The following is a 14535-nucleotide window of genomic DNA, read 5'->3' as shown; positions in this document are numbered from 1 at the left end:
TAGTCATCACTTCTTAAATCAGGGAACAGGAGGGGACTTAGCTGTAAATACAAATAGCAGATACATTCCATTACAGCTGTGCCATCTTAGGTTTTGACAACACATTTCTCTATGAAGTTAAACATCTCAAAATTCATAAAGTCAAACACAGACTGTGCATCTCGCCCACTTGACACAGTAGACCAAGAAACGTTCCTGAATACAGCCTTGATCATCCACATACCTAACGATAACAGACAACTGCAAGCAGACTGGTGCAGGTCCCAGAGCGGTGGGGCAATTTTTAACAGTTGATAAGACTGAAAAATCGTCTCGTTTTCATCCGATACAGCATGTCAGATCTCTAACGTTTAGGTGTAGCCTAGGCTGCTGCAACATTTATGTAATGAGTTTTTGCTTGTGTCTGTCTGGAGTGATTGTTATCATCTTTGCTAAATAAATACAGGAGGAAAGTGGAAAGCCTATCTGAGCGCACACGAAAAAAAATGCTGTGTCAACCTCTCTCTTTAATGTAATGTAACTTTTAATGGATGAGGTGATGGAAGCTATCAAATCATTCGGAATTGTTTTCAACATCCCGGAAAAGACAGTCAAAAGTTACATATGTTCAGTAAGTAAAGCATCATAGCGTACAAGGGCTCCTTGTAGTTGCCCTTGTTAAAAACTTCTTAGGGCTGCAATCCCGTTAACGGGATTGATATGACAACAGCCAGTGAAAGTGCAGAGCGCCAAATTCAAACAACAGAAAACTCATAATTAAAATTCCTCAAACATACAAGTATTTTACACAATTTTAAAAAGATACACTTCTGGTTAACCTTTTTGGGAAAGGGGGCAGCATCTTCACCTTTGGATGAATAGCGTGCCCAGAGTGAACTGCTTCCTACTCTGTCCCAGATGCTAATAGATGCATATTATTATTAGTATTGGACAGAAAACACTCTGGAGTTTCTAAAACTGTTTGAATGATGTCTGTGAGTATAACAGAACTCATATGACAGGTGAAAACCTGAGAAAAATCCAACCAGGAAGTGTGACATCTGAGGTTTGTAGTTTTTCAGTGGTCTGGCAGAGAGCCTTGGTCTCATGACGCGCGTCCCCGACAGAGTTACCTCTCGTTCCAGTGCCTTTCTGAAGACAAAGGAATTCTCCGGTTGGAACATTATTGATGTTTTATGTTAAAAACATCCTAACAATTGATTCCATACATCGTTTGACATCTTTCTAAAGGACTGTAACGTAACTTTTTTGCGTTTTTGTCTGGATGAAATGCTCGTGCCTCATGAAGATGGATTACTGGGCTGAACACGCTAACAACAAGTGGCTATTTGGACATAAATGATGGAACTTTATGGAACAGATCAGTCATTTATTGTTGAACTGGGATTCTGGGATAAGTGAATATTTATGGTGTTGTTTCTAACTTTGTTGATTCCAAAATGGCAGCTGTTCCTCTGGCTGTTTTAGGTTCTGAGCGCCGTTCTCAGATTATGCTTTTTCCGTAAAGTTTTTTTGAAATCTGACACAGCGGTTGCATTAAGGAGAAGTCTATCTTTAATTCTGTCTGTGAATAAAACTAGTATCTTTTGTCAATGTTTATTATTAGTATTTCTGCAAAATCACCGGATGTTTTCGCTATTTAAACATTGCTGCACATAAGGCGCCAATGTAAACTGAGAGTTTTGTGTAACATGATGTCCTATGAGTGTCATCTGATGTCCGATTTCAAAAAGGCTTTACAGTGAAAGCAAATCAAACGGTTATGTTCGGTCAGAGCCAAGTCACAGAAAAACACAGCCATTTTTCCAGCCAAAGAGTGGAATCACAAAAAGCAGAAATATAAATAAAATGAATCACTAACCTTTGATGATCTTCATCAGATGACACTCATAGGACTTCATGTTAAACAATACATGTATGCTTTGTTCGATAAAGTTCATATTTATATTAAAAAATCTCAGTTTACATTGGCGCGTTACGTTCAATAGTTCCAAAACATCCAGTGATTTTGCAGAGAGCCACATCAATATACAGAAATACTCATAATAAACATTGATAAAAGAAACAACTATTATGCACGGAAGGATAGATACACTTCTCCTTAACCTCTTTGATCTCTAGGGGCGCTATTTCATTTTTGGATAAAAAACGTTCCCGTTTTAAGCGCGATATTTTGTCACGAAAAGATGCTCGACTATGCATATTCTTGAAAGAAAACACTCTGAAGTTTCAGAATCTGCAAAGATATTGTCTGTAAGTGCCCCAGAACTCATTCTACAGGCGAAACCAAGATGATGCGTCAACCAGGAAATGAGCAGAATTTCTGAAGCTCTGTTTTCCATTGTCTCCTTATATGGCTGTGATTGCGCAAGGAATGAGCCTACACTTTCTGTCGTTCCCCCAAGGTGTTAGCAGCATTGTGACGTATTTGTAGGCATATCATTGGAAGATTGACCATAAGAGACTACATTTTCCAAGTGTCTGCCTGGTGTCCTGTCGTGGAATTCGGTGCGCAATTGCCAGCTGCTTGTACTTTTCCATTTGATTGAGGGGAGAAACCATGCTTCCACGAACGATATATCATTGAAGAGATATGTGAAAAACACCTTGAGGATTGATTCTAAACAACGTTTGCCATGTTTTCAGTCGATATTATGGAGTTAATTTGGAAAAAAAAATCTGTTTTTTTTGGTAGCCAAATGTGATGTATAAAACGGAGCTATTTCTAATACACAAAGAATTTTTTGGAAAAACTGAGCATCTGCTATCTAACTGAGAGTATCCTCATTGAAAACATCAGAAGTTCTTCAAAGGTAAATTATTTTATTTGAAGGCTTTTATGTTTTTGTTGAAATGTTGCGTGCTGGATGCTAACGCTAATGCTAACGCTAAATGCTACGCTAGCTAGCTACTTTTACACAAATTATTGTTTTCCTATGGTTGAGAAGCATATTTTGAAAATCTGAGATGACAGTGTTGTTTACAAAAGGCTAAGCTTGAGAGATGGCATATTTATTTCATTTCATTTGCGATTTTCATGAATAGTTAATGTTGCGTTATGGTAATGAGCTTGAGTCTGTATTCCTGATACCGGATCCGGGATGGGGAGATCAGAGAGGTTAATGCAACCGCTGTGTCAGATTTCAAAAAAACTTTACGGAAAAAGCACACCACGCTATAATCCGAGTACGGTGCTCAGAGACCAAAACAACCCAACAGATATCCACCATGTTGTGTAGTCAACAGAAGTCAGAAATAGCATTACAAATATTCACTTACCTTTGATGATCTTCATCCGAATGCACTCCCGGGAATCCCAGTTCCACAATAAATGTTTGTTTTGTTCGATAATGTCCATCATTTATGTCCAAATACCTCATTTCACAACGAGCGTGCAAGTCCAGCGGAAAGTACTGACGAAAAGTCCAAAAAGTTATATTACAGGTCGTAGAAACATGTCAAACAAAGTATAGAATCAATCTTTAGGATGTTTTTAACATAAATCTTCAACAATGTTCCAACCAGAGAATTCCTTTGTCTGTAGAAATGCAATGGAACAGACCTTGCTCTCACGTGAACGAGCGTGGCCAGCTCATGGCACTCTGCCAGAGCCCTGAATCATTCCCCTCTCATTCGCCCCCACTTCACAGTAGAAGCATCAAACAAGGTTCTAAAGACTGTTGTCATCTAGTGGAAGCCTTAGGAAGTGCAACATGACCAATAGCCCACTGTGTATTCGATAGGCCAAGAGTTGAAAAACTACGAACCTCAGATTTTCCACTTTCTGGTTGGATTTTTTCTCAGGTTTTTGCCTGCCATATGAGTTCTGTTATACTCACAGACATCATTCAAACAGTTTTAAAAACTTCAGAGGGTTTTCTTTCCAAATATACTGATAACATGCATATCTTAGCTTCTAGGACTGAGTTGCAGGCAGTTTACTCTGGGCACCTTATTCATCCAAGTTACTCAATAGTGCCCCCAGCCATAAGAAGTTAAAGGCCCATGACAGCCCACTTGGAGTTTGCCAAAAGGCACCTAAAGACTCTCAGACCATGAGAAACAAGATGCTCTGGTCTGATGAAACCAATATTTAACTATTTGGCCTGAATGCCAAGCGTCACGTCTGGAGGAAACCTGGCACCATGCCTACGGTGAAGCATGGTGGTGGCAGCATCATGGTGTGGGGATGTTTTTCAGCGGCTGGGACTGGGAGACTAGTCAGAATTCAGGGAAAGATGAACGGAGCAATGTACAGAAAGATCCTTGATGAAAACCTGCTCCAGAGCGCTCAGGACCTCAGACTGGGGTGAAGGTTCACCTTCATACAAAACAACGACCCTAAGCACACAGACAAGAAAACACAGGAGTGGCTTTGCGACAAGTCTCTGAATGTCCTTGAGTGGTCCAGCCAGAGCCCGGACTTGAACCCGATCGAACTGGAGAGACCTGAAAATAGCTGTGCAGCGACGCTCCCCACCCATCCCGGCAGACCTGGATGAGAATCTACTTCAGAGTGCAAACGACCTTAGACTGAGGTGAATATTTACATTCCAAGAGGACAATGACCCTAAGCATACATCCAAAACAATGCTGGAATGGCTTCAGAACAAGAATGTGAAAGTCCTTGAGTGGCCCAGTCAAAGCCCAGACTTGAATCCCATTGAAAATCTGTGGAAAGACTTGAATATTGCTGTTCACCCTTTAATTTAACAGAGTTTGAGAAAATCTGTAAGCAAGAATGGTAGAAAATCCTCAAATCCAGATGTGCAAAGTGGATACAGACACACACAAGATGACTCAAAGCTGTAATTGCCATCAAAGGTGCTTCTACAAAGTATTGACTGAGGGGTGTGAATACCTACGTAAATAAGATATTTCTGTATTTAATTTTCAATAAATTAGCAAAAATGTCTTAAAACACATTTTCACCTTGTTATTATGTGGTATTGTGTGTAGGTTAGTGAGATTTTTTTTTATTTAATCCATTTTGAAGTCAGGCTGTAACACAACAAAATGTGGAATAAGTCAATATTTCTGAAGGCACTGTATACAGTATATGGATCATGTTTTTTCTGTGAAACATTTTAATATTTTCACAGATCACAGTTTAATTTGTGAAATAGTTGTAGATATTCACAGACCATGGTTTTATTTGTGAAATAGTTGTAGATATTCACAGATCATGGTTTTATTTGTGAGTTATGGTGAATATACACACGGATCGTGGGACAGTATACGGACACAATATTGATACTTTTCTCACTCCAATCTGGAGTTCATTATGATTTGTTCTGACAGGAGGTTACTTCAAACTCAAGCATGTGGATAACAACAGATATACACACTCGGTGGCCAGTTTATTAGGTACACAGAAATGGTTCGCTGCTACAGACAGTGAGTCACGTGGCTGTAGCTTGCTATATAAAGCATGCAGACAGACATAGCATTCTGTTACTATTTGTTGAACATTAAATTGGGCGAGTGACCTAAGTGACTTTGAGCGTGATATGATCGTCAGTGCCAGGCGCACCGATTCCAGTTTCTCAGAAACGGCCGGCCTCTGGGGCTTTTCACGCATGACAGTGTCTAGGGTTTACCGAGAATGGTGCAACAAACAAGAAACATCCAGTCAGCAGTAGACCTGTTGTTAAAAACAGCTAGTTTATAAAAGGAAGAAAGAGAATATCAAGAATAGTGCAAGGTAACAGGCAGGTCACAAACGGGCAAATAATGGCGCAGTACAACAGTGGTCGCAGAACGGCATCTCGGAATGCACAACTCGTCATTCCTTTTCACGGATGGGCTATAGCAGCAGATGACCACATCGGGTTCCACTCCTATCAGCTAAAAACAGGAAGAAGCGGCTCTAGTGGGCGTGCGATCACCAACACTGGACAACTGAGGAATGGAAAAACATCACCTGGTCCGACGAATCCTGGTTCCTGTTGCGTCATGCTGATGGCAGAGTCAGGATTTGGCGTAAGCAACATGAGTCCATGGCCCCATCCTGCCTGGTGTCAATGATACAGGCTGGCGGCACACATTAGGTCCCTTGATATCAATTGAGCAACGTTTCCATGCCCCGATGAGCTATTCTGGAGGCAAAGGGGCGTCCGACATGGTGCTAGATGGGTGTACCTAATAAACTGTGTATCTTGAAAAGAGAAAGATTTCACTCTGAAAATAGCCAGAACATAGTGGTAAGACTTAGTAAATGTGACTTTAGTTCCTTCTCCCGAATAACCGAAATCCTTCTCTTTATCCTTGGACAGAAAATCATTAGAGACAGAGCTCTGTGAAGATTATATGAAAATCATTGTAATAGTGCTTAAATCCATGCAAATCCAACACTAATGGGTGGCTGTAGAACAATAAGAGAACATTTGCCCAGTGAGATTTGACACATCCTTTATGTTTGATTCCTTCACTTTGTGGAAGAAGTGAATTAGCAATAGGCCGTTACTCTGACTCGGAACATAAAGAGACCACAGTTTGGTATTGGTTGGGACCATGGACTTGCCCCTCTAAACGCCAATAGCCTTACGTAGTATATCCAATATTGTGTTTATGTCCGTCTGTCTTCTTCTTCTTCTTGTTTACATCGTTACTGCCACGGTCCTCCTCACCGTCTTCATAAATCTTGTTGATTATCATCTTTAACCGTGTTCCCCTACTAACCACTTAATTTATGTAGAGAGGGTTTCTGATGGTGATCCAATGAGACTGCGGCTCCTAGTCCAACCTAAGATGTGCCGTGACTGTCACAATCCCTCTTTCTAAAAGTTGTGGCTCAGCTAAATAAGCTGAATGCTCCATAATTTATTCAGCAATCTCATTATTATTTCAAAGGAAATTAGGTATTGTTCGAGTGGCCACTCTGGAAATCTTCAATATTTCGTTTTTTTTCACGTAACAAACAAGGCTCACTTTATAAGCAGAAGCGAGGCGATCTGAAGTACAGTAGCCCACAGATTAAGATGATAAATCCTCAGATTATGGATGACAAAAATCAGATGCTGATACTATTATGTATTTGCCCTCATTGTCTCGATCACAAGCTTCTTGAGACGATATTACTATCGTGGCTTTTGCTGGTCTCCCTTCGATGCTACAGCACAGACACGTGGTTCGAGAGGATAGGGAAGCTTTTACTGTGAATTAATTGAATGTACAGTACACGAGGAATGAAATACTGTGGGCTACAGTAACAACAAGACTGATGAAGTGTCTTGTTTTACTATAATTTACTATTGTCCAATATTCACCAAGAAAAGCTGACACCTCTCATTTTCAGATCACCTTGACAATCAAGCAGATTGACTAGAAGGGAGAATCCAGCATATTCAGTAACATTTTATACTGTGGAAATGTAACTAAGAACATTTGGCTCTTGATAACAAATATTAATCATGGTTGGTTTTAGTTCCCTCACTTTAACAATATTGTGGCATGCCTGTGTGCCCTCTAGTGGAATATGATGAACAAGAAAATGTTTGTGTCCTAGTCCTGACAAGATGATGACCTCGCTGTTACTGAACGTCACACTAGAGATGAACTGATTAAAAAAATAATCCATTCTAGCATCTCATGGGTAGACTACAAAAAGCATCAGACCAAATAACCCTAGATTTTAGTTATGTCTTAACTGAGATTATATCCCAGTCAACAAGTCATATTTCATAACGTCAGATCAATGTCACCTTTTCAGTAAAGGTCCACTGCGGGACACCTGAATATATGTACTAAATCAATCCTTCTCAGGTCGGCACAACAGCAATAGACAAAGAAATGCACACAATCCTGCTAGACCCTTTGCAATGAGACAGGGTAGCCTCAATCTGAGTATGAGGTGATGAGACTTGGAATCTAAATAGGACATGTGGAGCCTACAAATGGATTTGTCACAATGCCTAAAATAAAGCAGGGTAGCTCAGTCAGCAAGCAAAACTAAACAGCCATCTTGGTTCAGTTACTGCATGCGTTCTCTATGGACACTCTTGGTGGGATAATGATTTATTTTGCATTGTTTTATTGCTGTATAGTGACTAAGGCTTGAGTGGTGGCACAGACAAGGCTTGGAGACATTGCAGGGACAGAGAACACACTCTATGAATCATTTCTTTAACACATCTGTGCTGTAATAAGAAGAGACAACAAGGAAAACAGTCTCCTCCGTTCGCTTCCTGAGAACCCCATCGCACTAAATAGTGAATAATGGAACTAGGAAACCTTCACAGAACAATACGGTTGTGTTGATATAAAGGTACATTGCAGCTTGGTAACTATAGGACTGGTTCAGGGTTCAGTGTTAACTGGAGGTAGCATTGTTTATTCCTCAAAGGACCCAGAGGACACGACAGTCTTATTCTTCATCTTCACATGGACCTAGAGTTAGCTAAACCCAAGGGAACTACACAATCCCTCCTTGTAAATTGTGTGGGCAGACTTGCAGTGTACACACCAACTGACAAGGTCTCCGTGGTGAAATTGGATTTTCCGACACTTCCCTACTGCTGATATGTCCTCTATTTCGGGGGTCTCAAGCTTTGCCCACTGAGCGACACTCCTGTGGTAAACTTGTTGTCACAATGTAAAAGGTCAATGGTAAAGTAAACAAGGTGTAACAGCGCCAATCGCCAATTCAGCACCATTGAAGCAGACCGCAACTGAATCACAATTCCAAAGTTCAGCAAAAAAGGATGGTGGACAGTGACCTTATCAGGAGCCGCCACTTCCCACTAACCAAAACATAAGAAGCCAATATGTGCAGCCGTGTTGACCTTTTCAAACCAAACTTTAGAACTGTACATAATAGAGTATAAATGAAAATAGACCTCTCTATTGTTTTTTTGGTATTAATTACGGTCCACTTTAGCTGCTGTAAAAGCATCAGCTGCTCTTCCTGGGGTCCACATGAGACATGACATAATACATAGTATAGAACTTTATTAGTCAAGGACTGAAATACATACAGTACATTTAAAACGTCACACATAGCCTACATATCAGTACATACACACAATATCTAGATCTAATACGTAGTACATTGCAAATTACAATATAATATATATAAAATGTCTCTCTCTTCACAGTCCCCTTTGTGCGGCAATGTGCTTTTCTATCTGCTTGAAACTGGTTTTATTGCTAGCTTGAGTTACCTGGGGTGGCATGTAGTCATGGCTCTATTTAATACTGTGCGTTTCCCAGCCACTGTTCTGGACCTGGAGACTGTGAAGAGACGTCTTGTGTTGTACCGATGAGTGCCTGAACTGTGTGCCAACTGTTTGAACAGACAGTTCGGTACCTTCAACGAATCAATGCTTTGCACAAAGACCAATAGTGACGCAGTCAATCTCTCCTCAACTTTGATCAAGGAGAGACTGACATGCATGTTACTGACACTTTCACTCCATGTGCATCTAAGTGCGATACGTGCTGCTTTGTTCTGGACCAACAGCAATTTACCTACAGCATGTCCTTCTTTGCCGCACATGACCACACAGCTGGGCAGTAGTCCAGGTGCAACAAAACTTGGGCCTGCAGAACCTGTCTGGTCGACTGAGATATCAAGAAGGCAGAGCAACGCCTTATCATGGACAGGCCTCTTCCCATTTTAGCAACCATTGAGTCTATACGTTTTGACCATGACAGCTTGCTTTCTAGGATTACACCCAACAGTTTAGTCTCCTCAACTTGCTCAATAGCCACATTACTCAATAATAGATCTAAACGAGGTTTAGTGTTGAGCGAGTGATTTGTCTCAAAAATTATGCTTTTAGTTCTTGAGATATTTAGCATCAGCCTATTACTAGTTACCCATTAGAAAACAGACCGGAGCTCTGTGTTGTGTCTCATTTATTTATTTTACTGTTGCAGCCAACGTGTATACTGTTTAGTCGTCAGCGTACATAGACACACAGGCTTTATTCAAGTTAAGTGGAAGGTCATTTGTGAAAACAGAAAACAAGATTGGTCCTTGTTGGCTGCCCTGCGGTACACCACAATCAACTGAATTAACAGCGATACTTAAAATGTATTTGCTATTCCCTTTGCCTCACCCCACTCAGCCATACAGTTCTTAAATTCATCATCTATCCATGGGGATTTGGCCGTTCTAACAGTCAGTTTCTTGATGGGCACATGCTTATCAGTAACCGGAAGAAGCAGTTTCATACATGCTTCAAGTGCAGCGTCTGGATGTTCCTCATTACACACATCAGACCAACATGATCGCTTTTACACAATTTTAGGTCCAATTTTAGGTCCAGTCTTTGGAACTTTGGTTTTTCTAGATATGGCTATTATATTATGATCACTACATCCGATGGGTGTGGATACTGTTTTAGAGCAGGTTTCTGCAACATTACTAAAGATGTGATCAATACACATGCATTATTAAGTTCCTATTTTGTTTGTAATTACCCTGGTAGGTTGACTTATGACTTGAACCATATTGCAGGCACTGGTTACAGCTTGAAGCTTATTTTTGAGCGGGCAGCTTGATGACAACAAGGCAATATTTAGGTCACCCAAAAAATATACCCCTGTTTATATCACATACGTACATTATCGAGCATTTCACACATATAGTCCAAATACTGACTTTTAGCACACAGTGGTCTATAGCAACTTCTTACGAGAATAAGCTTTAGGTGAGGCAGATGAACCTGTAGCCATATTACTTCCATATAATCTGACATGAGACCCTCTCTTAGCCGAACAGGAATATGACTATGAACATACATAGCAACACCTGTGTGAAGGCCTGATGACATTATTAAACATAATTAAAGTAGCATTATTTAAAGTGGCATTGTTTAAAGTGACTAGTGATCCATTTATTAAAGTGACCAGTGATTGGGTCTCAATGTAGGCAGCAGCCTCTCTGAGTTAGTGATGGCTGTTTAGCAGTCTGATTGCCTTGAGATAGAAGCTGTTTTTCAGTCTCTCGGGTCCCAGCTTTGATGCACCTTTACAGACCTCGCCTTCTGGATGGTAACGGTGTGAACAGGCAGTGGCTTGGGTGGTTGTTGTCCTTGATGACCTTTTTGGGTCTAGGGTGGACGGTAAGGTGGAGGTGATATGATCCTTGACTAGTCTATCAAAGCACTTCATGATGACAGAAGTGAGTGCTACGGGGCGGTAGTCATTTAGTTCAGATATCTTTGCCTTCTTTGGTACAGGAACAATGGTAGCCATCTTGAAGCATGTGGGGACAACAGACTGGGATAGGTAGCGATTGAATATGTCCGTAAACACACCAGCCAGCTGGTCTGCGCATGCTCTGAAGACGCGGCTAAGAAGGTCATCTGGGCCAGCAGCCTTGCGAGGGTTAACACGTTTAAATGTTTTACTCACATCGGCCACGGAGAAGGAGAGGGGGGGGCACAGACCTTGTTAGAGGCCTCGACGGTGGCACTGTATTATCCTCAAAGCGGGCAAAGAATGTGTTTAGTTTATCTGTAAGCGTGACGTCGGTGTCCGTCACGTGGCTGGTTTTCTTTTTGTAGTCCATGATTTCCTGGAGACCCTGCCACATACGTCTCATGTCTGAGCCGTTGAATTGCGACTCCACTTTGTCACTGTACCGGCATTTTGCTTGTTTGATTGCCTTGTGGAGGGAATAACTACACTGTTTATATTCAGCCACATTCTCATACCTCTTTCCATAGTTAAATGCGGTGGTTCGCGCTTTCAGTTTTGCGCGCATTCCATTGATCAGTATGTTGATCAACACATACAGTAGGATCCTGCACAAGCACTATTCGTCATGGTGAACAGCTGGTGTGTGATGTCTAATATTAAAGAAGTCTTGAGGTATTGTTCGCCTGAGGTAGAGTACCTCATGATATGCTGTCGACTATACTATCTACCAAGAGAGTTCTCATCTGTATTATTCGTAGCCGTCTATTTACCACCACAAAGCGAAGATGGCACTAAGACCGCTCTCAACCAACTCTGTAAGGCCATAAGCAAAGAAGAAAATGCTCACCCAGAAGCGGCGCTCTTAGTGGCCGGGGACTTTAATGCAGGCAAACTTAAATCAGTTTTACCACATTTTTAACAGCATGTCACATGTGCAACCAGGGGGAAAAAATCCTACACCACCTTTACTCCACACACAGAGATACATACAAAGCTCTCCCCTGCCCTCCATTTGGCAAATCTAACCACAATTCTATCCTTCTGATTCCTGCTTACAAGCAAAAACTAAAGCAGGAAGTACCAGTGACTCGCTTAATACGGAAGTGGTCAGATGACGCAGATGCTACACTACAGGACTGTTTTGCTAGCACAGACTGGAATATGTTCCGGGATTCATGCAATGGCATTGAGGAGTACACCACCTCAGTCATCGGCTTCATCAATAAGTGCATCGATGACGTCGTCCCCACAGTGAATGTATGTACACATCCCAACCAGAAGCCATGGATTACAGGCAACATCCGCATCGACCTAAATGCTAGAGCTGCCACTTTCAAGGAGCGGGACACTAATCCAGACGCTTATAAGAAATCCTGCTATGCCCTCAGACAAACCATCAAACAAGCAAAGCGTCAATACAGGACTAAGATTGAATCCTACTACACCGGCTCTGACACTTGTCGGATGTGGCAGGGCTTGAAAACTATTACTGACTACAAAGGGAAACCCAGACGCAAGCTGCCCAGTGACGCTAGCCTGCCAGATGAGCTAAATGCCTTTTATGCTCGCTTCGAGGCAAGCAACACTAAAGCATGCACGAGAGCACCAGCTGTTCTGGATGACTGTGTGATAACGCTCTCGGTAGCCGATGTGAACAAAACCTTTAAACTCTCCCTCAATGTGAGCAAGACAAATGAGCTGATCGTGGACTACAGGAAAAGGTGTTAACATTGACGGGGCTGTAGTGGAGCAGGTCGAGAGTTTCAAGTTCCTTGGTGTCCACATCACCAACAAACTATCATGGTCCAAACATACCAAGACAGTTGTGAAGAGGGCACAACAAAAACTTTTCCCCCTCAGGAGACTAAAAAGATTTGGCATGGGCCCCCAGATCCTCAAAAGGTTCTACAGCTGCACAATCGAGAGCATACTGACCGGTTGCATCACCGCCAGTATGGCAACTGCTCAGCATCTGACCGTAAGGCAATACAGAGGGTAGTGCGAACGGCCCAGTACATCACTGGAGCCAAGCTTCCTGCCATCCAGGACCTATATAACAGGCTGTGTCAGAGGAAAGCCCATAAAATTGTCAGAGACTCCAGTCACCAATGTTATAGACTGTTTACTCTGCTACCACACGGCAAGCAATACCGGAGCCCCAAGTCTAGGACTAAAAAGGCTCCGCAACAGCTTCTATCCCTAAGGCATGAGACTGCTGAACAATTCATAAAAATCGCCACCGGACAATTTACATTTACACCCTCCCTCTTGTACACTGCTGCTACTTGCTGTGTGTTTGTTCTCTATGCATAGTCACTTCGCCCCCACCTAAATGTACAGATTACCTCAACTAGCCTGTACCCCTGCACACTGACTCGTACCGGTGCCCCCTGTATATAGCCTCGTTATTGTTATTCTTATTGTGTTACTTTTAAAAAAAGACCCCCTTTTTGAGGTATCCAATTGTTAGTAGTTACTATCTTGTCTCATTGCTACAACTCCCGTACGGGCTCGGGAGAGACAAAGGTCGAAAGCCATACGTCCCCCGAAACACAACCCAACCAAGCCGCACTGCTTCTTAACACAGCACGCATCCAACCCGGAAGCCAGCCGCACCAATGTGTTGGAGGAAACACCATGCACCTGGCAACCTGGTTAGCGTGCACTGCGCCCGGCCCACCACAGAGGTCAATGGTGCACGATGAGACAAGGATATCCCTACCGGCCAAACCCTCCCTAACCCGGACGACGCTAGGCCAATTGTGTGTTGCCCCATGGACCTCCCAGTCGCAGCCGGCTGCCGCCTGGGCGCGAACCCAGGGTCTCTGGTGGCACAGACCACTGCGCCACCCGGGAGGCCTTATTTTGTTACTTTTTATTATTACTTTTTATTTTAGTCTACTTGGTAAATATTTTATTCTTCTTGAACTGCACTGTTGGTTAAGGGCTTGTAGCAAACATTTCACGGTAAAGTCTACCGTTGTTGTATTCGGCGCATGTGGCAAATAAAGTTTGGACTACGATGGATACACATTACATTGAAGATATCACTATCTCAAATTGCTAATCTTACAATAAAGTGTGAAATGAATGATTTTTAATCTAAAAAGCTAATGAAGTGTCTAGTCATGCGTGTTTGTTTGAGTAGCCTACCATTAACACCTATTTGGCTCCCATTTAACAAAGGGAGTTGGGAAAGCATGCATCTGCCTGCCTGCCAGCTTGCCAGCCTGGCTGTGGTGGATATTCTGAGCTGTGAGTGTGTAGGTGTTAATTAAGGACCTTGCATGTTTAACAGCACACCATTGGCAATGTTCCAATACCATTTAATAACACTATTTACTATATAATCACTGACAGTTATAAAGACTGGAAATTACCTTTATA

Source organism: Oncorhynchus mykiss, chromosome 8, assembly GCF_013265735.2.
Source record: "Oncorhynchus mykiss isolate Arlee chromosome 8, USDA_OmykA_1.1, whole genome shotgun sequence".
In the NCBI taxonomy this organism is placed as follows: domain Eukaryota; kingdom Metazoa; phylum Chordata; class Actinopteri; order Salmoniformes; family Salmonidae; genus Oncorhynchus; species Oncorhynchus mykiss.
The sequence above is the reverse complement of the archived record's forward strand: the minus strand, read 5'-3'. Positions refer to the sequence as shown.